Source organism: Equus przewalskii, chromosome 7 (genome assembly GCF_037783145.1).
Source record: "Equus przewalskii isolate Varuska chromosome 7, EquPr2, whole genome shotgun sequence".
NCBI classification, from domain to species: domain Eukaryota; kingdom Metazoa; phylum Chordata; class Mammalia; order Perissodactyla; family Equidae; genus Equus; species Equus przewalskii.
This window is the reverse complement of record NC_091837.1, coordinates 40,553,564-40,577,219: the sequence shown is the minus strand read 5'-3', so window position 1 is coordinate 40,577,219 and position 23,656 is coordinate 40,553,564. Positions and strand designations below refer to the sequence as shown.

General features: G+C 43.0%; 1 long non-coding RNA gene across 1 annotated transcript in view; it reads right to left on the bottom strand.

Moving 5' to 3' along the window:
- The window catches only part of LOC139084811 (uncharacterized), a 31,717-nt gene continuing 8,061 nt past the window's right edge, over positions 1-23,656 (bottom strand). Inside the window, exons 2-3 of the long non-coding RNA XR_011542588.1 lie at positions 1,833-2,024; positions 1-466 (exon numbers count right to left, since the gene is read on the bottom strand). This is a non-coding gene — a long non-coding RNA (uncharacterized lncRNA). The remainder of the gene's footprint in view (positions 467-1,832; positions 2,025-23,656) is intronic.

Here is a 23,656-nt window from a genome sequence, read left to right as displayed (position 1 = left end):
TTAAACAACAAATGACTGATTTTATTTTTCTCACATTAAAAAATCTAGAGATGGGGCCGGCCCAGTGGCATAGTGGTTGGGTTCATGCGCTCCACTTCGGTCCCCCAGGGTTCACAGGTTCAGATCCCAGGCACAGAACTAGTACCACTCATCAAGCCACACTGTGGCATCAGCCCACATAAAGTAGGGGGAGATTGGCACAGATGTTAGCTCAGCGACTATCTTCCTCAAGCAAAAAGAGGAAGGTTGGCAACAGATGTTAGCTCAGGGCCAATCTTCCTTAGCCAAAAAAAAGGTCTAGAGGTCAGCAGTCCAAGGCTGGTAATGCAGCTCCATGATGCCTTCATGGACCAAGATTTCTTCTACCTTTCTGCCCTTTCTTGCTTTGTGTGTGGTCTTCATGTGTGTGATCTTCATCCTTGTGACTAAAAAATGGTTATGCCACCTCTGGCATCATGTCCATAGTCTAGACAGGAAGAAGGGAGAAGAAAAAAAGCACGTGTTACTTGTTTTTATCCCTGTTTAAAAAGTTTTCCAGCAGGCCCCACCCAATAACTTTCCATATTTCTCAATAGCCACAATTGTCACTTGGCTACCTCTAATAACTGAGAGGAAATTAGAGCCCAGGATTGCCTAATTCCAGAATCAGAGCTTGTATTTACTGTAGTATAGTGCTTCTGAAGGCCAGGAGTCTGAGAGACACCTAGATGGAACAGGGCACCACAGGATGTGCAGTTAGACCATATACCTCCAATGGATTTTACTTTTCAAAAGGCAGCCTAAGCAGAGACAGCAAAAGATTGTCTACCTGATAGTAGCTTGATAGCCATCCAACCCTTCTGTTCTGCCACAGACCCAGCTGGGTGATCAGTACAGGATAGATTGCCCAGAGACTGGAGAAAAGACCCGGAGATGGCGAATGAGACATATAGGTTTATTGGGGAATTACTTATGGGGAAGGTCCAGTGGCAGTCAGCTGGACAGGCAGTGTGCATCCGCAGCTGCCCCCTGAGAGAAGGTTGCTTAAGTAGACAGAGGAACAAAGGCTGCGTGCTTGCCAAGGGGGTTGTCCCTGTATGACCTACATTCCAAGGGCCAGAGCCCCCCTGGAGGGCCTCCATGTTCCCTCAGACTGCGGTGGTCTCTGTGCTAACTCTCCCACGAGAAAACAGCTGGGTTAAGCAAGCCCAGGACTGTCAGCATGAGGAGTGCTGGGGTGTAGCCCAGACAAGGAGCCTCCAGGACACATGGTTTTAAAGGGGGCATGCTGGCAAGTGCCCCTACACCTTTATAATTAGCATTCTTCATTTTATCCTCAGCCACCTGAGTGAGTAAACTGAGGTCTCTCTCCCTTTTTGTCTGCTATTGACCAGCTATGCCTTTAAATGAAGTGATGAAATAGACAAGCTAAGAGGTTTAAAAACACTTGAGTTAGAAGGATGTGTTTAAATGCAGAACTGCAGTGTATGACACATAGTGCACTCAAACTTAACTTTAGGAAGATGATGTATATAAAAGGGCTTTATTCATTTGTAAAACATTATGCATGTAAGACAATATTTTCATACAAATATATATCAATCACTGTCTATATGTAGTTATGTATAGTTCCAGGTTGCCTGTGAGCTTCTTAAAGTTGAAGACCTCTGATTTAAGCTTTGAGAGCATACAGAAACTGTACGTCCCCACTCAGCATTTGAGTAACGCCTTTCCTGCCTTCAACAAGCAGGCATTTTGCTTAAACTATTTGAAACCTAAGGTTGTCAAAGGCAAGCAGTTTGAATGAATCAATCATGGATACCCAAATGTGTGTAGAAGACATAGTGTGCTACCTTAGGAAAAGAACAAAATGAGGCTGAGGAATATCTCCTTATCCCTTTCCTGTTGTGAAAAATTTTCCCAAAGTCCAACTGGAAAGGCTGCTCTTGGTAGGCTCAGTGCGTCGGTAATTCAATTTAAACTGCGTCTGGCAGATGTATGTAAAAATTCATAGAGGACATTCCTAGGCCGTCTGAAAGAAAGAACTGCAAAAGAGTGCAAAGATTCCTCCCCGGACTGAGTGAATTCATAATTCAGTTACAAAAAAGGAATAGTGTTACGTAAACTAAAAGATACTAATACATTTATTTAACAGACATTTATCAAGCTCTTTATCTTTACCAGGCACAATACTAAGTACAGTATCAAAGTCAGGCAAAATTTGACAAATTTTCTCCAAAAGAACCAGCTTTTAAAGAAACACATAGCTAAGACTTAGTCCATTATCCATGACATCTTAGCATAACAAACATGAATTTAATTTTGAAAAATGCCACTTCAGAAATAAACATTTGAGGGGCCAGCCCAGTGGCACAGCGGTTAAGTGTGCACGTTCCGCTTCGGTGGCCGGGGTTGGATCCCGGGTTTGGACATGGCACAGCTTGACAAGCCATGCTGTGGTAGGCGTCCCACATATAAAGTAGAGGAAGATGGGCACGGATGTTAGCTCAGGGCCAGTCTTCCTCAGCAAAAAGAGGAGGATTAGCAGCAGATGTTAACTCAGGGCTAATCTTCCTCAAAAAAAAAAGAAAAACATTTGAAATATATCTCAAATTTTACCATCAAGGTGTCTATTCTCAACAAGCCTAGCAGTTTGAGACATCTCAGAATCTTTCTTTTTGCTGAGTTGAGGCAGTTAGAATAGTTCCTTAGAAAACTGGAGTGTCCTTACACTTGAGTCCTTTAGCGTGCACGTAAGCAAAGAATTAATATCACGCCAGCAGAGGCCAGAAGAGAGCTATTTTTGGAGAATATTTTGGAGCTATCAGTGGAAATGAGGGACTGAATAGGACTATCATAAAAGAAAATTTCTAGGATTAATAGGATATGAGTTGGGAACCTTTGGTACAGTAATGAAAGCTCATTGGGCAAAAGTGAGCTTTCAACATAGCTATTGTTGGAATAAAACAAACAGCAGAGGCAATAATTCATGGTCCTGAGAAAAAAATAGACAAACATTGTGTACTTACCATAGGCCAGGCGATGAGGAATACAAAGAGATATGTGAGATCCTGTTATTACCCAGTGGGAGACCAGACACAAACATAGAAAGATGCCGAAGACGTCAAAGAAGCTTAGACTGAGTGCCGAAGAAATGTTAAGGATAATTAGAACTTGAACTGTGCCTCAGGATGAGTTAACCCAGAGGAGCAGAGAAGAAGAGACAGTGCAGTCTAAGCTGGGAAACTAAGCTGAATGTGGAAATGCTGAAATACTGAGTCAGAAGGAACCTTCGAGATAGTTTGGTTCTAGCCCCTCACTTTAGATGAGGAAACAGAAGCACAAAGTGATTTAGTGACTCACCGACATCCCAAAGAGCTGGGACTAGAATGTGGTCTGAGGCCTCAGCCTGGGGCTCTCTGCCCATCCTAGGTGCTAGGAAGCACACTTCCTAGATATTTATTAGAGCTAGAGAGGAGAGCTGTGGGCTGTTAGTAAGAGAGGCAGTAAACTTGTGTCTTAACAGCAAGACTAAAGAGTTTAGACTTGAGTCTGTAGGCCTGTGGTTTTCAAACCGTTAGTAGCAGATCCCTTTATTCGAATTAAATCTCACACAGAACTTCAACAAACACTGATATTTTAAGGGCATAAGTTTTGAGCATTCAAATTTATCACCTTTAGTTATAAATCTAATCAGTGAGACGAGATAAATACATAGTTGTGAAATGAGTTATGGATGGCAGGTTACCTCAGTCTCAGCATCCTGATATCCCGGTCAAATGCTTGCTGCACCTCAGACCAATTAAATCAGAATATCTGGGGTAAGGTCTGGGTATCAGCATTTTTTTAAAAGCTCCTCAGGTGATTCTAGTATAATGCAGCCAAGTTTGAGAACCGCTGCCCTAAGTCATTGTTACAGGCTAGTTCAGTGTTATTCAAACTTTAATGTGTACATCAAAATCACCTGGAAGGCTTATTAAGTCACAGATTGCTGGGTCCCACCCCAAAGTGGATAGGGGCCCAATTTACATTTTTCACATGTTCCCAGGTGATCCTACTGCTGTTGGTACAAGGACCTATTCATAAAAGTCACCCAGATGCTTGATAAAGAGATTAGATTGCTCCCCTGGGGATTTTAATTCAGGTGTAGCCCGAGCATTTATATTTTTATCAAGTTCCCAATCGTTAGTATGAGGCAAATCTAGGAAATATTGCTTAAGACAACAGGGAAAACTAAACAGCAAAATGTTAGGCTTCAATCATCTCCTGACTGAAAATATTTTGAGCTGGGTAGTAATGCATTTATTTAGATAGAATCATCAGGCATAAAGTGTTTTTGGTTTGTTCTTTTTTTGGCAGGGGGTAGTCAGGTATAGAGTCAGGTGTGCAAGAAAACAAATTAGTAACCTGTTAAAATATTCCAAGCAAGAAGAGCACCTGGGCCAGGATGGTGCCAGTAGGGATGGGAAGGAAAGAATTCAAGCAACCACTTAATGATTGTCAGTTATGGTCAGATCTGTGGCCGCTGAGGGTGCAGAGATGAATGTGATATAGTTTCTCCTCAGTGAGCCTATAGCCAACTCAACGGTAATGAGAAACATTAGAAGTAAGAATCAATCAGACGAGGCTTCTCGTTGGAAATGGGGACAGACCCTTGATCTACATGTCATTTATAATTATAAAACTTACAAAAATAGGAATGGGTTCATCCATAATTCTAAAGCGAACCTTTTTGTTTTTTACATACTAAAGGATTCAGCAACAATTACTTAGTGGGTATTTGGCTGGCAAAAGCAATTTACTAAATCCTAGGCAAGATTGACTTATAGGCCAGCAGTAGTTGGCCTAGAGCATCCTTTCTAATGCATTTCCCTAACATATATTGCTCTCCACTCAAATTCAAGGGTGACCATTATCCAGTTGGAGATTTGTCCAAGAGATTTGCTTTTTTTTCTTTTCTGTTTATTCATTTACTCACTCAGATAATCTCTTCTTTCATGCTGACTGACTCTGGGACCTTTCAGTGTGCATTACCATTTCCACCAAAGGCTGCCGGGGCTAATAAAAGGTAAAACTCAGACCAGCCTTAGATTATTGGTCTGTTTTGATGAGATATTTAGGAGAAAAAGTGGACTCAGAATTTGAAGGATGATGGATTTCCTGTGAGCCAGGCATTGGCCTAACAACCTAAGTCAATAATTCTTGGGAAAATAGAGATACAGGCAAGTTAGGGAAAGCCTCTAAATTTAAATTAGAGAAGGGTATTCAGGTTTCTAGGTAGCATGAATTAGACAAAAAATCGTCTCTTTGAATGCACTAGAGAGCTGCTGAAACAACAATGGCTAGAGATACTAAAATCATAGAGCAAGGGGAAGCCTCCAAGAAGTGAACTAAATTCTGCTAATGGTGTTTCTCTGGGGCAGGAGGCTGGGAAGTCCAGGCTTCACCAACAAGAGGGGAAGCATACAAAGAGCCCAGCAGACCCGCTACAATCTCTCAAGGCTGGAGTGGCAAAATTAGAGACTTCAGGAGCCTCACTCACAATTTCCCTCAAGATGTTGGTCAAATGTTGAGGCTGTACAGCATGGGAGGCTAAAAAGTTATGCTAAAAACCTCTGTTTAAGAAAGTGAAAACAATCAATTTTGTGTGTATTTTACCACAGTTAAAAAAAATTTTTTTTGAACAGTTTTCAACAGAATCACTATGCTAACTGGGACAACAATAAAGTTCAGAAACTACCACAGGAAGGTGCCCTGGTGAACACCCGAGACTCTTAGTTGAAAGACCTGGAGGACTATGATGTAGGAATGGGCTAAACAGAGGCAGGCTTTGCCGTACCAGCTCTGCAACCCAGCCTCCACCTCAGCTCAGCCTCTGATTGGTTTGAGGTCATCCCTGCCTGGCAGAGGACGATATGTGTCCTCTCTGCAGGAATAAAATCTCATATGTGGAGCCTCACAATGTTCAGCATTCAGTGAAAAATTGCTGGGGCCAGTCTGGTTAAGTTTGCACACTCTGCTTTGGTGGCCTGGGGTTCGCAGGTTCAGATCCCCTGCACAGACCTATACACTGCTCATCAAGCCACACTGGTGGCATCCCACATACAAAATAGAGGAAGATTGGTACAGATATTAGCTCAGGGACAATCTTCCTCAAGCAAAAACGGGAAGATTGGCAATGGATGTTAGCTCAGGGACAATCTTCTTTACAAAAAACAAATTGCCAGACAAGCCAAAAGACTGGACCTTATGATCAAAAATCAAGGAGGGATAAACAGACCCACCAGTGATCCAGATACTGGAGTTAGTAGACAAGGACTTTAGTATGCTCAACAAGATAGAGGAAAATTTGAAAAAGTATGTAAAATGATGGAAGATTTCACCAGAAAATTTATATCTGTTTTAAAAACTAAAGGAAATTCTAGAACTGAAACATACAGTATCTGAAATTAAGAACTCAATTGATGACTTTAACTAGTGATTAGACGCAACAGAAGACAAAACGTATCCAAACTGAAAGCAGATTAAAAAACAAAGTTACAAAAAAGAACATAAGGGACATGTTGGAAAGTTCAAACATATGTGTAATTGGAGTCTCGGGAGAGAGAGAATGCATGGAAGCAATTCTGATAGCTCTGTTGAGACTTTTTCAAAACTAACAAAAGACCAACCTGTAAATTCAAGAAGCTCTTCAAAGCCCAAGAAGCAGAAATGGCAACGCAAACCATATCTAGACACATAATAGTAAGACGCTGAAAATCATGGGAAAATCTTAAAAGCAGGCAGAGGAGGGAAAAATATATTAACTTCAAATAAGTAACTAGATGGCTGATTTCTTAAACTGAAATCTAGGCAACAATGGAATGACATCTTCAAATTGCTGAAAGAAAGAAAATAATTGACAACCTGGAATTCTATACTCAAAGTATCTTTCAAAAGAGAAAGAAAAATAAGGACATTTTCAAAGAAAGGCTGAGAGAATTCATCACCAAACTTCCACTAAAATACTATCCCAAGTCCTTGAGCTCGAAGAAAAATGGGGAAGAGCTTTCCAAACAGCACGGTAAAGAAAGGCTTTGAGGTAGGAGTGTGTTAGCATGTTGAGTCTTCGTTATCTGGAGCAGAGCGAGTAGGGGAAGACGGTGGGAGATGTGGTCAGAGAGGCAAGGGCAAGATGACATGGTGCTGTGTGCCCAGAAGGGGCTGGGTTTGTCTCAGCGAGGTGAACATTGGTTCTACTGGACCTGTTTTAAAAGGCTATTCGAGCTGGTGTAGGAGAGGGTGAGATAATAGGGGGCAGAATGGGATCCGGGGATCTTAGATTATTGCAGCTGCCCTGTAAAAGACCGTGGTTTAAGAGGGTAGCAGTGGAGGAGGCTATTTAAAGGTTGAGCATCATTGAGAGCTGTCGTGGTTACTGTCAGTATTGCAGAGATGGTGGTGATGAATCAGAAAGAAAGCCTCTTGGAGAAGTCAGAATTTGAGCTGGGCCTTGACGACTAGGTAAGATTTAGAGATGCAGGGGGAGGAAGCGGGGAGAGGGGGTCTATAAAGAGAAAGCATCCTGTGAACAAAGGCCTGGAGGCAGTAGAACAGGAGGGGTGGTGCAGGCTGTGGAGGGGGCTGCAAGGAGAAGACAAAGCTGGGTAGGAGAGTCCGGTAGGGAAGTCAGCCCATAGGACACGTAGGTGCTTAAGTCAAGACCTCCTAAGTAAAATGGCACAAAGCGGGCTCCATGACACCAGTACTCTAAAAGCCCTGGATCCTACCTCCCTTCTAAATGTTCAGATTCAGAGGAGGGATACAGAGTCATTTCAAATGCTGTCATTTTTTTTTTAAAGATTTTTATTTTTTTCCTTTTTCTCCCCAAAGCCCCCCGGTACATAGTTGTATATTCTTAGTTGTGGGTCCTTCTAGTTGTGGCATGTGGGATGCTGCCTCAGCATGGCTCGATGAACGGTGCCATGTCCGCGCCCAGGATTCGAACCGACGAAACACTGGGCCCTGCAGCAGAGTGCGCGAACTTAACCACTCGGCCACGGGGCCAGCCCCTCAAATGCTGTCATTTTTGAAGAGTGAATTTAATTCCATAAATCTTAACTGACCACTCCTTATTTGCTCATAATGAAGTCAGCAGAGACTAGAGATAGAAGTGAAAAGTCTTCCCAGCACCAGATGAAACCGAAAGACCAAACTAGCACTTTTAGAAGAACACAAGGGATTTTCCAAAACGTGCGCAACCTTGTTTCATAATTCAGAGCTTGAAAGAGAAGCCAGTGTGACTGCCTGCAGCTGGAGCCCGCAGAAGGCTGAGCTCAGCTGGTGGGTGTATTTCAGGCAGAAGGTGTCGGCTGGGCAGTGCTCCCCTCCCCCAGACTTACCTTCTGGGCACCCCATTCGTTCCACACAGGAGGGGTAGCCAGGTTACCCTGATACAGCTGCTGAATTATCCAAAGATGTCCCCTGCCACACCCCGCCCTCTCTCTCTGTCTAGAAAATGGGAGAAAGCCTCCTTAGTTGGGAAAACAGTACAGTGGGGAGGCAGGGGGAGGAGACTTGCCCCCCAAAATATTAAAACATGACCTACGTAAGTCATGCCCAAAGATCAAGGGGGAACAAGGTGGAAATGTTGGAAACGTGATCATCCGTGAAATCAGCTATGTAAACTGAGACCTCCATTGTGGTTCTGTTTGTCCTTTGACAATGAAAACGTGGCATATTTTTCATTCATTAGAAACTGAAATTAAAAATTATAGCCTTCATCTCACGAGGTGATAAACCCCTGCTGTGTGATTTTTGTCTCCCTCCTTGAAACATTTAATCATCTAATTCCTCTGACTTTGTCTCAGGTGAGTAGACCCTTGCTGTAACTTCAGGGGCTCCAGAACCGCCCCATTTGCCTGTGGACCTAACCTGAAATGCTCCTCATCAAGAATTGTTCCTTTATGTGAAGGCACTCTACAGAACTCCAGGAGTGTCCTGGTAGAGTGTGAACACGCCACTCACCACACTGAACACTGTCACGGTCATTCTTACCTGGGCAGTGATTCTGTCTCAGGTAAACAGCTGCCGTGTTGGGAAAGGAGAACAGGGTCTTGAGGAAGGGCTTTCTGGAAAGTGAAATGTTAAAGAAAGGAAAGAAGATTCCAAAGCACAGAGTACTCCCCGTGGAACAGAGAGACCAGGCTCTGCCCAGGAAAGGCAGCAGTGCGGAGTCTGTCGGGCTCCCCAGAGTTTGTTCCTTTGGGTTCCCAGAGTTTTATGTGCCATAGTGAGCACAGCAGTAATGGTGGCAGGCTTGCTCCTCTGCACCTGTTCTTTAAAGCTATGCTGCACAACACGGGCCTCTCTTGAGTGGCCCTGGGCAGCAGGAAGCACAGAGCACCTGGGATGCTGGGAAGAAGACACTGAAGAGAAGGTCCCTAGGAAGAGGCAGGATGGTGCCACAGTGGTGCCTGTCTGCTCCTGGTTTGGGTATTTCATCTGGGTGGAAATGGTGCTCATCTCTGGAGAGCTTGGTATAGACAGGCCCCGGCTGTCAGTGTTGCTGCACCAACCCTGGCAGGTTTGATGCTAAAAGACAAAATCTGAGTTTGCGTGGGATGATCCACAGCCCCAAGGGGGTCCCTTGACATCATTTTCATAATAATGCTAAGACGTCCTTTGCCTTTTCCTTTGTGTTGACAGTCTCACTGATAGCACAAAGCAACTGTAGGTAAAACTGGTGCCTTAACACAGTGAAGGCTGTGTTCGTCACTGTCACAGTGTCACAGTGTGACACTGACACTGTCACCGTCACATTGTATTCTTCACTGTCATGCCCTGGCAAGGAAAAAAGGCATTTACGGTAAAGAATGTCTTTGCTGAAGCAGTAACAAAAAATGTTAATTTTATTAAATTGCAACATCTTTTTCATATTCTGCATAGGGATGGTTGTCTTGAGAGAAAGCATTTGCACAATTGAGTTGCAGTCTGAACCACCCACTCTTTGCATGGAACGCGAAAGGAGGGTTAATGTAAATATTATCATTATTCAGACTTGATAATTTGGTGGACATTTTCTCAGAAATGAATGAAGTAAGCCTGTCACTTCAAGGAAACATTTGTCTGTATTTGTTGCCAATGATAAAATTTGAGTTTTCCAGTAAAAGTTAGAATTTTGGAAAACTTATATCTGCAACTTAAAGACTTTTCTGATAAAATTGCTGGTACTAATTAATGTGATTTTTTATCATATCCTGAAATGTGTCAACATCCAGGAGATCTGCATACCTCAGTTGAATCAATATTTTTCCTTTTTTTCTTTTTTTTTGCTGAGGAGTGTTCACCCTGAGCTAACATCTGTGCCAATCTTCCTCTGTTTTTTAGTATGAGGGCTGCCAGCACAACATGGCTGCTAACAGAGCTGTGTGGGTCTGTACGTGGGGACCAAACCCAGGCTGCCGAAGCGGAGTGCGCTGTACTTAACCAGGGCTGGCACAATATTTTTCAAATGACCGATGATTTGTTACAAATCATGCATGGGTAAAAGATCCAAATTGCAAGATAGACCTATGGATTTTAATGCAACAGGGTACAAAAAAAGTTTGTTGATATGGTTTCATATTCTACATTGCAACTGACCTTTAAGAAACTGTAGAGCCGGCCCTGATGGCCTAGAGGTTAAAGTTCAGCACTCACTGCTTCGGCAGCCCAGGTTCACCTCCCGGTCGCAGAACCACACCACCCATCTATCAGTTGCCATGCTGTGGTGGTGGCTGACATAGAAGAACTAGAAGGGTTTACAACTAGAATATACAACTAGGTACTAGGGCTTTGAGGAGGAAAAAATAAAGAAGAAAGAAACTACCACTTACAGAGTACTGATAGAGCATAAAAGGCTAATAGCCAAAATTATCTGAAAGATCCATTAAAAGACAGCGTGAAGCCTGGTTTTCTTCCTATACCTCAACCAAAACAACATATCACAAACAAATTGTATACAAAAGCGACGTGAGAATCCAACTATCCTCTGTAAAGCCAGACATTAAAGAGATTTGAAACATCTCACTAAGTTTATTGTTTGGAGATATGTAGTTATTTTTTGTAAAAATGTTATAGTTTATGTCAAAATGTAATGGATTTATTTTTGTTATTTGTAGAGGAACTGAATGTTTAAAATGTCTCACTTTTAATTTCTAAATATGATTTAGAAATATGATTTCTAAATAATTATGATTTCTAAATAAAAATTTCTAAATATCAGTCAATATAATTCACATTAACCAAAGCTCTTTAAGTTCCTCAATAATTTTTTAATTGAAAGGGGTCCTGACACCAGAAAGTTTGAGGACTACACATATGGTGGAAAGACAATGCACTTTGGGTCAAATCAGCTCAGGCCCCATCCTGACTTCTGCTTATTAGGGGTGTGACCATGAGCAAGTGGCTGGTCCTTCATGTTTTAAATACTCAAGATAACAAAACCAATCTTCCCTCATAAGCTTGTTAAGAACATGAAACAAAGCAAAGTAATATGTCTGTGTCTGGCACATAGTAGGAACTAAAAAAAAAAGTAAGAGAATTTAGTCTCTTTGCTATAGAAAAGAAAGATTTTGTTTCCAGGATATGACTTTTCTATCAGTAGGTCTAAAGCCATAAGCTTTTTAATGCTATGCAGATCATCTGCTAGACAGTTTCACGTCCTCGTAGAAAAGAAATTCCTTCATAGGAGATTTTAGGAGCTAGAGGGCAGTTAAGGGCTAATAAGGGTCACATAAGCCACAGATTAATTCATCAACTTGCAAAGTGCCTGATGTCTACTCTATAGATTACTATGAGGGGAAAAGAGGGAGGACTGAGAAGAAAAAAAATCTGTTTTAGGGAAAAAAATATGCACTCAATATGAACTCAACAACAGAAAAAAAGGAGGAACTACAGGATGAATCTTAAGTGGGATCCTTGGGGTGGCTGCCCATTAAATGAGATTTCATCAGTGAGAAAAGCATAGCACAGGAAGAACTGGTGGGAAAAGTTAATAAACCCTCTGATAAAACAAAGCAATAAAAATAGTGCAAATTTCTAGAGGACTTACTATGAAAACCTCTTTAAAAAAACCCTCAATGACATCTGGTCGCCAAATATTGTATAATTCATGGACCCTTTTAAAGAGGAAAAGAATTGTTATAGATCCATTTTAAAGGAAAAATAATTCTCAGGGACCCTCAATATTGCCTTAAATGATTTTTATTATGTTATTTAAAGACTACATATATAAACTAGGCATAAAGCCCATATGCTTATAACACTCACACAATTGTAAAAACAAATGTACTAAAAAAATACAAACAAAATCACAAAAATCGATAACATTTTAATGAGCAACATTAATTTAATGTGATGAATGATGTTCTTGAAACATCATTCCCCTGTTGCCCCTGTTGGATTTTAATATTTGGTCTGTTGAAAAAATTAATCAATAAGTGAAAAAATCTTCACTTGGTTCATTGGTGGCAGTAGATGGAACATTATGGCATCACTGTTCTACCCAACCCCTACCAACTCTTCACTGCCACATAAACATTATAGAGTGAAAAGCACTAACTCTCATATAAAGAAAGATTACTTCTCTCTTATATTCTCCCACATTTGTTACTATTAATAAACAAAAGAAGAAAAAACAAGGAAAGCACTTTCACCAGATAGCTCATAAATGTATTGGCATTTAATTTTACAGTCTTTAAAAGCTGGCTGGAGAAAATATTTAACTCTTTATTTTCCTGTAACTGATCTTATCTCTTGAGGCCCCATTTCTGCCCAGCAATGGGAAATGTCATCTTACCAACCCAGTCGTTCCTGGGGACAATAATCACTTCTTGACTCTCTTCCTCACACTTCTCTTGGAAAGTGACCTAAGTCACCGGGGGCCTTGGTCTTGTCGGAGAGGAATCCTGGTCAATGCTCGCTGGCTTCCAGCATGTTGGTTTCTGAACTGTGCCATCCTCAGTGGTCTTGACAGCAGCCAAGGGAAGGTCAGTGACCCACTGGCCCACGTACTCCCAGTCTCTGAGCTGATCTCCACTCCCATCCTGGTGTTGGACAGGAAATCTCTATGGGTTCCTTGGCCTCAAAGGAGTTGAGGGAGGCATGGCAGGTGGGGGAGCAGCAGGGAGGCTAGCTCTCACAGGCCATTTCTACACCTGCTGCCATTTCTGCCCGTTTTCACTCACAGCAGTCTGTGTAGCTCCTAACTGCTCACAGAGTTGCAGATGGGAAGTGGGACACAGTCTGCTGGGCCTCCTATCTCCAGCCCTATCTGGATATTTTTCTGCGTGCCCTACACCAACCTCCTTGGCTTCAGCCTAGAAGGGTTTACTGGGTGGTTCACCTGTGCTTTTTTCTCTTAATCCCCTCTCCTTCCACAATCTGTGGGATCTCTATCTAGATAGAGGTGGGAAACTGTTTCTACATCATCATTTGCGCTGTCCAATCAATTGTTAATGGAATAAAGCAGTGATATGTTGGTGAATGTTTAACAACTGATTTTTTAGGGGGGAAAAAAAACCCTGGTTTGTAGTATTTGCCAATTTTCATGGTGTACACACTTCCACCATGGTTGATTTCAAGCTACTGAACATGGAGTTGAGAAAAGATGTCCACAATCTGCTCTCCTGAGCTGGTGCAGGCCAGCTCTGACACACCCCTGGATGCTGAAGCCACTGGATATTGATGTCAAAGCCAAATTTTTCAGAATTTAAAACCCTTCTCTCTCTTAAAAACCTAGCTCTTAGAATGAAATAGAAAGACTGTCTATTTGTCAGCTCTCTCCTGAGGGTAGTGCATTCAGGATCATATCCCAGTGCCCCAGTGGTGGGAGAAGGCTAATGTGTATAAGAAAGCCTGGAGAGGGGCTGGCCCTGTGGCCGAGTGGTTAAGTTCGAGCGCTCCACTTCTGCGGCCCAGGGTTTCGCCTGTTCAGATCCTGGGCACGGACATGGCACCACTCGTCAAGCCATGCTGAGGCGGCGTCCCACATGCCACAACTAGAAGGACCCACAACTAAAAGCACACAACTATGTACTTTAAAAAAAAAAAAAAGGCCTGGAGAAAAAATTCAATTATTTTCTCAAATATTATCCTCCACCCACTTACAACTTTTTTAAAAAATGGTTTGAAATGCCAAGTGTACTGCCAATAGAGGCTATACCAAGAAATCTCTATCAAACTTGGTATGAAATTAAAGGAAAAGTCAGCTACTAGGGCCTCTGTGACAGAGAGAAAGAGAGAGAGAAAAAAGGGAAATGGAGGGAGGGAGGGAGGGGGAAGTAGAGGGACAGTGGAAGGAGGAAAATTCCTAAAGCAGAGTTACTAAAAATGTGATATATTTTGTTCACATTTAACAAGTCAACTGTTTCAGCACATGCACTTGCTAAATACGACTATATGCCCAACCTCACTAGAAGCTGCCATAAGACTAAATCGGAGATCTTGAAGAAGGTGAGGCCCAGTCATGTGACCCCCGGACACCTCTACCACGAGCTCTGCAGCTACCGGCCACTGCAGGGATGGGAAAGGGAGGAGCCGGTGTCTAGTCAAAGCTCAGCTCTTGTCCCCAGCCCCTCCTCTCCACTCTGCCTCTTCTGAAACTCTGAGGGCAGTTTTGTACCCTACCCCAGCTTCCAATGTGGTGGGAGACCTCAGCAGTGGGAGAGTTGGGCTGCAGATGCTCTGATCCTTTGACACCTGGACTTGAGGTGCCTAAGACCCCAAAACGAAAAATGAAAGGTAAGAGAATCTTAAATATCAGGACTATCTTTTGATCACTTGCAAATTGTCTCCTTTCCCCTCCCTCTCACTCTGACAGACAGTAGACTAAGGTAACTCGAAGTGTCTTCCACTTTAAACAGTGAGGAATAATTAAAGTGAGAAGTGACAAAGACATCAGATTCCAATTAACCTAACCCCTGATGGCTTTTGGAGCCTGGGGAAAGTGTGGTGTCAAGTCCAGGGACTTCTCTATTTACTAGCTGTGTGACTTTACAAAAGTTGCTTAGCATCTCTCCGCGGCAGTTTCCTCATGTGTAAATGGAAATGATACCTGCACTATAAGGGTGTTACCACACAAAATTGGGCTCTCTTGCCCAGTGTGCACAAATAGCCAATTAATTATGAGATCAGCTTTTGGGGAAGAAATCACCTTTATTCTGTGAGATCCAATCTGCAGGGAGATGGGGGCGTGTGCCCTCAGAGCTGTCTTGCAGAATAAAGCTGATTTCTCCCCTAAAAGTTGATGCTATAATTAATTGGCTGTTTGTGCACATTGGGTAAAAGAACCCCAATTTTGTGTGGTAACAATTGGTGACCAGGTAGGACAAGGTCCTGTGACTGCCCATCCAAGGCTTTGGAACCCCTGGTGGACTGTGGGGTCTTTTCATCAATCCTAAGCAGCTGCCTAGACAATTTTGTCTAGAGGCTCAACTGACCAGATTCTTGTTTCCTCTGCTGCAGTGCTCCCAGCCCCAAGGAGGTTTTTTTTGCAGGGGGTGAAGATGCAGCTTCTGGGTCAAGATGTCTCTGGGCTCTCGGTGAGTAACTTTAAGAAAGAGTCTGTCCCTTACCTCGTCTCTGTAGTTTGATTTCCTGGAAATACAAGTTTGGCTTGTATTCTGGGGAATCCTGGTGGCCTGAGACCCGAAGCTTGGGCCTGAACCACCCAAGGTAATTAGAGGCAGGATGAAAGCTTCACTCATGAAGTTGCTTCTGGATCTGGGCAACTGCTGGCACAGATTGTGTGCTGCCCTGGCAATCTGGTTTTGAGTAGCTCCTGGCACTGGTTCTGAGCTACTCCTGAAAACCAGCTAGTATTCTGGTCTGTGTTATATGTAGAATTGTTGCGTGTTAACGTTTGTCTAAATTGAATTGGCTGTTTTGAGGACTGAGTTTCTCAGTAACCGTAACAAACTCTCTTTAGAAATTACCTTGTTTGTTGTGGCCACCTTGGGAAAAGCCTCCTAAAATGGGGATAACTGTAAACAAGTGGCAAGATAACCCAGGATAATTTAAAACTACAGTGGCCACTTTGAGGCTCCTTTTTAAGACCCAGGTAACAAAGAAATTTTTTAAAGGTCAAGCTCGCCACCTTCCTGTATAATTGTTCAAAACCTAAAGTTTCCAGAAGTTGTAAATGTTTACAAAGAACTGCACAATCCTATTAAGCTTGTTTAGTGTCCTGAGGGCTTGGCTTAATAATCATCAGGTTGGAGGTCCCAAAATACAATTGGGCAAAAATGCGGTTGCACTCCATTTTGTGGTAAGAAACAGCAGAGAAGAAATGCAGGGCGCACTCCGGTTTGTGGCTAGGGGTCCTACCAAACTGCCATCAGCCTCAAGGGAATGGCATTGGCCATTACAAGGAAGCCTTGGTTTGGCCTTCATTGTGAGGGTCTTGGTTTGGGGGATGCCCAAAATTTTAGAGATCTAGTTCTAGCTGCAACATAAATATACTTTTGACTGGCCACGTCTAAATTCTGAAACAATGGGAAATGCTATTTCAATCCCCACCTGTAGTCCCTCAGGCTACATTCTCTCAAACTGGGCAATTTTAGGCTACAAGCCCATGAAACAGAAAAAGCTTAATATTCTTTTATAAAACCACATGGCCACGATAGTCTTTAAAATCCAGAGAAAATGGCCAGATGGTGGATCATTCAGCAACTCTGAGAAATTGGTTTGAGTACTCATTGGTTTACTGATCCTTCTCCTCCCAGAGATGGTTACTATTTTTTCTTGTCTCTGTCTTTTGTGTCACTTGTCATAAAAAGGAAAAAAACCATAGGGCAAGACACAGGCATCTCCACAAGCCTGTTGTCTGGGCGGGCCCTCAGTCCATGTTTTGAGACCTTAGCTTTGTGACCTCTTTGGTCTCTGCCATCCAGAGGATGCATGTACCAGCGTGCATCTTTGGCCAGTCAAGTAGACTGGGGTTCCCAGGCGTACTCTCTCTGTCCAGCTGTATCAGATCTCAGGGATGTTTGTCATGAGGGGCCCCAGTCCATCAGGGGCCCTTTGTTGTCTCATCCTTCATTGCCTGTTAGTACACTACCACCTGTGCAACGAAGGCCTTTGCTTTCTTAGATTATTTTGGGGAGTGAACTTTCTACTTCTTTTGCACTCTCTTTTGGGGACACCTCTTGCATCCATAATTAAGCCCTAAAAGGCTTATTGGTTAAGAATTGCTGTTAAGACCCTACTTGTCAATGGCCAGAGACAGAGCCTTAAATTGGAAAAACTTCTAAATTGGAAAAAAATTTGGAGAGCTCTGGTAATGACTAGTCTTAAGAACCTAATCAAATTTGGGGTCTCAGCTTCCTCTCATGGTCTTACAGGTGCTAATGAAAGCACCCCACCCCCAGCATAAATTGGTCTAGATTTGAATTGTGCACTTGGAAAGAGGGCCTTCCACTTTGTGCAGACTTTTTAAAGGTGTGATACATTGTCCTGAAGTTTTAGAACATAAAAATCTTTTGATTCACTTCTTAAGTTAAAAATCTCCCTGATATAAGGAAGCAATTGGAAAAGTGTAGCTGAAAGGGTGGGTCAACCTATTTTATCATTCAGACCGTAGTCCATTTCTTTGGGGAACTGGAAACAACCATCTTTGTCTTGCAAATCCTTTTGTTTTGCAAATCCCTGTATGGTTCTAGAAGATGGCTCAAAGTTCACTTGTCCTTTTACCAATCCCCAAACCTCCCCTGTTCCTCTCAAAATGCTCACAGAGGGGCCAGCCCCATGGCCAAGTGGTTAAGTTCATGTGCTCCACTTTGGCAGCCCAGGGTTTCACTGGTTTGGATCCTGGGCGCGGACATGGCACCGCTCATCAGACCACACTGAGGTGGCATCCCACATGCCACAACTAGAAGGACCCACAACTAAAATATACAACTCTGTACTGAGAGGACTTGGGGAGAAAAAGCAGAGAAAAAAAAAGATTGGCAACAGTTATTAGCTCAGGTGCCAATATTTAAAAAAAAAAAAGGCTCATAGATATTGGGACATTAGAAACTGATAAGGCAAATATGCCCCAGAAACTCCATCTTGGAGAAAACTTGAATCATTTCTTTGTGCCTTTTTGATATAGTTGGACAGGTAGTTCAACTTATAATGTCATTTAAGTTACAACCCAATTTCTAAGGAATTAAGAGCAACTGTCATTAAAAAAAAATCCTTGCAAGAGTGGGAATGCAGCTCTAGAGGCAGTTCAGATTCCACCCATTTTCCTTATCTCAAAGAGCTTGCAAACTCTCTGGGAAATATCTAAGCCCATCACCAATTCCTAAGACTGAAGAAAAAAAAGGGAAAAAGGAAAGAAAAACAGCCATAACAGCACCCTTGCCAAAAATCTAGCATCTTGAGGGCTGGCCCTGTGGCCAAGTGGTTAAGTTCACGCCCTCCACTGCAGGCGGCCCAGTGTTTCGTTGGTTCGAATCCTGGGCGCGGACATGGCACTGCTCATCAGACCACGCTGAGGCAACGTCCCACATGCCACAACTAGAAGGACCCACAACAAAGAATATACAACTATGTACTCGCGGACTTTGGGGAGAAAAAGGAAAAAATGAAATCATAAAATAAATAAATAAATAAATAAATATTTTTTAAAAAATCTAGCATCTTGAGTGTCTTTTCCACAAATATTAGTAAAAAGACTTAAAACAAAATTTGAATTCATAATTAGCGAGCCTTGTATTACTTACCTGACTCATGGCAGTAATTTTAAAATAGTAGCTGCGGAGTCTCTGTGTATGTGTGTGTGTGTGTGTGTGTGTGTGTGTATATATAATCTTACCTGTGGATGGTATAATTTCTAAAGAGCTCTAGTCAACTGGCTTAATGTAAATGCTTATATAATTTCTAAATGTAATAGCAACTAACCCAAACGTCTATTACGTTAACATGATATAAATTAATCTTTGGTAACTGAAAGTTTATTTAAGGTTGTTGGTTTGATTAAATTGGATACACCTGTAGACTTATCAGTGTTGGATATGATGCAGACATGCAGCCTTTATTCTATATTTATTGGTCAAAGCTGATGCTGTCTCTATTATCTTTATTATCCTACCTTCTACCTCCAGAATTTGGAAACTCTTAGTGAGTGAGTATTGTTTTCACATCAGTACAGTTATTTGCATAAGTTCAATAAGAATCTGTTCTCCTTATAACAGGACACGATTGGAAACATTGGTTATATTACCAAAACTTTGACTAGAATGTCATATTTGAGAGAAACATGCAGTCTCAGAAATGACAAGACAGATCTGAGGAACAAAGATTGGACTTTATGGAATAAAGCCACTTGGAAATATTGGCCTGGTACCTTGCTTACAGGGTTCCCAGCAACCTTACCAGGTGAGTAAAGAAGGTCACTTCCCTGGCAGATGCAAGGAACCTCAAGAGAAGAGATGAATCCACCAAAATCTATAGGTATTGGAGCATAGTCTGATGACAAGTCCTTGGCTTTCCTGGCTGTGAGAGGCCTTTAAAGTTCAATCTGAGATTCTCTATGAAAAGTTCCAGCAAAGCAGATTTAAAAGAGCCTATATGATCAATTGCTATTCTTGCTGTACTTATGTAAACAATTGGGCCAAGTTTATTGAAACTAGACTTATTTTTCAAACCAATGAGTCTTAACTTGGCTGTCTTTGGTGAAAATGAGGATGATTTTAGAGAGAAAAAATATTTCAATAGAAAATATAGTACGCATTCCTGGGTATTAGATTCTAGTTCTGTTAATTGTCTTTGAAGTTTTTGCTTTCTATATGTAAACTGGACTGGATCCTGAATTCTTCTAGTCTCATGAAATATCTGACTACAAATCTCCAAACTAATGTTTTCAATTGTTTCCATCATTTTCACTTGGAATCATTGAGACCTGAAACCACCCTTTTTTCCTGAAGCCCTACAAACTAAAGCTAGACAACTTGATATAAACTTAAGAGAGATTCATGTCTCTTGCTGTATAGGCCACTCAGAAAGATACCTGAACACCCATGACATCAGCAGAGACATTTCAAACTGCAAAAGATGCTACAACCCTGACAGCTAGAGATATTTTTGACCGGCTGCCCCCTGAGCTCAGAAACTGGTTTATAATTTGCTCTAACTATTAACCTTGTTTTTCTAGAAATTCTTCTTATTAAATACGTGGTTACTTGTTTACACAACATATGCCTAACTTTGGGAGCCCACCAACATCGCCATCTTACTAAGAGACTGATTTAATGAGATGGAACAACTTACACCCCTTATCAGCAGGAGGAAGCTAGAGCAGTTATCACCCTATGTCCCTCAAGACTGCAGAATGAAGAACAAAAAGGGAGGATTTGTAACCATGGGTCTTCTAGGACCAGTTCAACTGACCCCATCTCTTATCAAAAGAGTGATTAAGAATTGCCTTCCAGAAAATTCAAAGTCACGTAGCCAGAGCATGCACAGAAGAAGAAATCTTGACCTGAAGTGACCGCAGAACCAAAGATTCTCATCCCCATGGGACTCAGAGACCAAGACATGACCAGAACTTAAACATCAGACTCTTACCAGAAGCCAGGGGTGCCTCATTCAGAAAGAACCGGTGTCAAAATTCCTTCCCCACCTCATCATAAATGTTTAGAACCCTATCATAAAAGTTTAGAACTTCATCATAAATGTTCAGAACACTGTCATAAATGTTTAGAACTTTACCATAAATGCTTGAAGCCTACCAATGAAAACCTATCCCACCAGTGTTTCCATGTGACAGCCTATTCTCCCTAACCTCTTAAATTTCACCCCAAATCCTGAATCAGGGAGACATATCTGAGGCCACATGGCCCCTGTCTCCCTGCAGATCAATCCCACAGAATAAAGCTGATTTCTCTCCTAAAAGCTGATGCCATAATTAATTGTCTGTTTATGGACAATGGGCAAGAGAACCGCAATTTTGTGTGGTAATAAGGGCAATGTAAGGAGTAAGTGAAATTTTATGTAAAAGAGTGATTTGCAAAGTAGGAGTTCTATACAGATGTTTGCTATTGTTATTTAACATTGATTTCCTCAAAAGTAGAGACACATTTTGTTTATCTTTGAAATCACAGCATCCAGCAGCGAGCCTAGCCCAGGTCTGCCCTCCATGAATGTTAATGGAGTGAATTACTGAGAGAGCCACTTGTGTCAGTCAGAAATAACACTAGCTATTTTAAGAGATTTCTAAAATAGAATTGGTGAAACAGGTTTTGGAGCTCAAAAAGGGGAGGTGAGAACATAGAGATGACAGTCACTGTAGGAAGCAGCTATCACCCGAGCCAGAGAAGCCCAGATAGTGCTGGTGTCTTTGAGGGGGAGCCAGGTTGGGAAACCTGAAAACTGCCACTTCTGGCTCCTGGAATGAACTGTGGCTGCCAAGATGAAGACTCATTGCTGCGGTGACAAGCAGTGCAGAAAAGGGCAGGTGCCTGCTCCTCCTCTAACCCTCCAGCTGCCTTCTAGTGCCCATCATTGGCAGGGCCAAGTACCGGTAGGGGGCTGAAAGATCATGATAACTGGCACATCTCTCTCTAATAAAGACAGGGGACTTGCCTATGGGTGGTGATGCCCAGGGCTATGCTTTAATGACTTCCTCCCTCTCTCTACATTACCTGAGAGTGATCAGAGGAAATGGGAGTGTGGAATAGGAGAGTCAAGGGTCTGAGGCACTGGGAGCCCTGCCTGGCCAAGGCCACCCCCACTGAGCTCAGCCTGGCCCCTCTGCGACCTTGTCCTTGGGAGGCGTTCCTGCCTCCACCAGCAGGGATTCATGTGCACATCCAGCAGGGATTCATGTGCCCATCCACCGGGAAAGCTGCTCTCACTCCTGGGCAGGTCCAGGAGGAATCAGGAGAGCACACTGGCTGTGGCTCAGGCCACACACCTGGGATGCTGGGGAGAAGATGCAGGGAGGTCCCCTATCGTAGCAGGAGCACCAGGCACATTCCTAATGGTAATTTGACCTGGGTCTCTGGTCATCTGCAGAAGCAAATGCCCAGACTGGCCTCGGTGGATTTAATGACAAGGAGAAACAGAGCCCTGTAGGTGATTTCCTTCACCCCTCCCCACCACTTCTCAAAGAAACACTGATCACGCTGAGGCTCTGAGAAGACTTCCCTGTTAGTAAGACTATTAACTCCCTGGCTCAAACCTGCATAGATTTGTTTGTGTTTTCCTTTTTAAGTCAGAATCTCAATGAAACTGTTATTTCTTGCGTGTCTCATGAGTCGATGTTGAAGAGTTGCGGCCTATCACATTGCTGCAGACAGGTAGATGACAGATTGCTGTGCGGCTCAGGAGAGGAGGATGAATTCCTACCACTCCATGAAGATTAACCGTTTGTGGACACCCAGCTCTGATTCCCCACAAGGCAGGCAAGAATAGACGGAGTAGAGGTTATGTTAACTTCTCATCTTAGTTGTCACGCTCTTCCAAATGCTTTGCAACTCTCTCATCCCACGACAGGTAGCATCGTCATAAACAGAATCCACCCTGGGGCCCTATAGCAAAGGAGGACAGTGCTGACTTCAGCTCCCACTCCACTTTCTACCTCTTTTCCACAGGCCTGTTTCCCCTCAGACCACTTGGGAGTGTGATGGGCTTTCCTGCTGGCCCCTGGCTGCCGGGCACCCTGACCCCTGCCCTAGCCCCACCTTGCTGTCAGGCCTTCTCAGCCCGGCTGACCTTTGTGCTCTAGACTGTTTCCTCACTCCGTACTCCCGCTAAACCCTAACCAGTTTCAGATCTTGGTCCTTTAGGGCTCTGTCTTCTGTTTCCCAAGAGCTTCGTTGATTACCTCGAAAGGCGGGGGCTGGGACGGGGCACCGCAATTCAAGGCACAACAGAAATCGGGAGTGGAGCATTTCTTCGGACCATGCGCATAACTTTGTGTTAAGTGTTGGCACTACAACGAATTTCACCGAACTCTGCGGACCGCCCTAACAACCCAGCACATCGACTACTCCCTGAGCGCAGACGGTGCTCGCTTCCTTGGTGGGCATGGCGCTTCTGCCACCGCAGCCTGCAGACGTAGCCAGGAACCTCCCACCTACAGGCACTATTAATCACAGTGGAAACGAACAGGAATCAACGCATAATGGATAAGATTAGCCGTCCGCGGAAGCACAGCACTTCAAACCGAGTGGTAAACACCGGCCAGCAGCTCTGCCAGATATAATCAGAGACAAGAGCACTTCTGCCACCAATCCAGAGACGAGAGTGCCCTGGAGTGTGGGCCTGGTGCATCCTTAGGACCGGAACCTTTTTCGAAAGTGACCTTTTTAATCATGTTGTAACTGAGTGCCTGATAGAAGGATGGTGCTCTGTATGGATTCTAGAATCTAGGGGAAGGAGCCAAAGAGTAAATATTTGTGGGTGTTTATCCTGTGCTGCAAATACTGTTTGATAGGTCACTGGATAACATAAAAGCCAGCATTTACAGAACACTTACTATCTGTGCCAGGCCAGGGGTGAGTAAGCTTTACATCCAGTCTCTCCGTTAATCCTGACAAGCACATAATGAGGTGGGCTTATCCATCAGCCTTTTGGGAGTTTGATTACTGGCAATCAGTCTCCCAAAGACTGATTTGTTCTAGGGGATCTGATGAGACAGTAGCTGAACTTGCAATGCTAAGAGTTT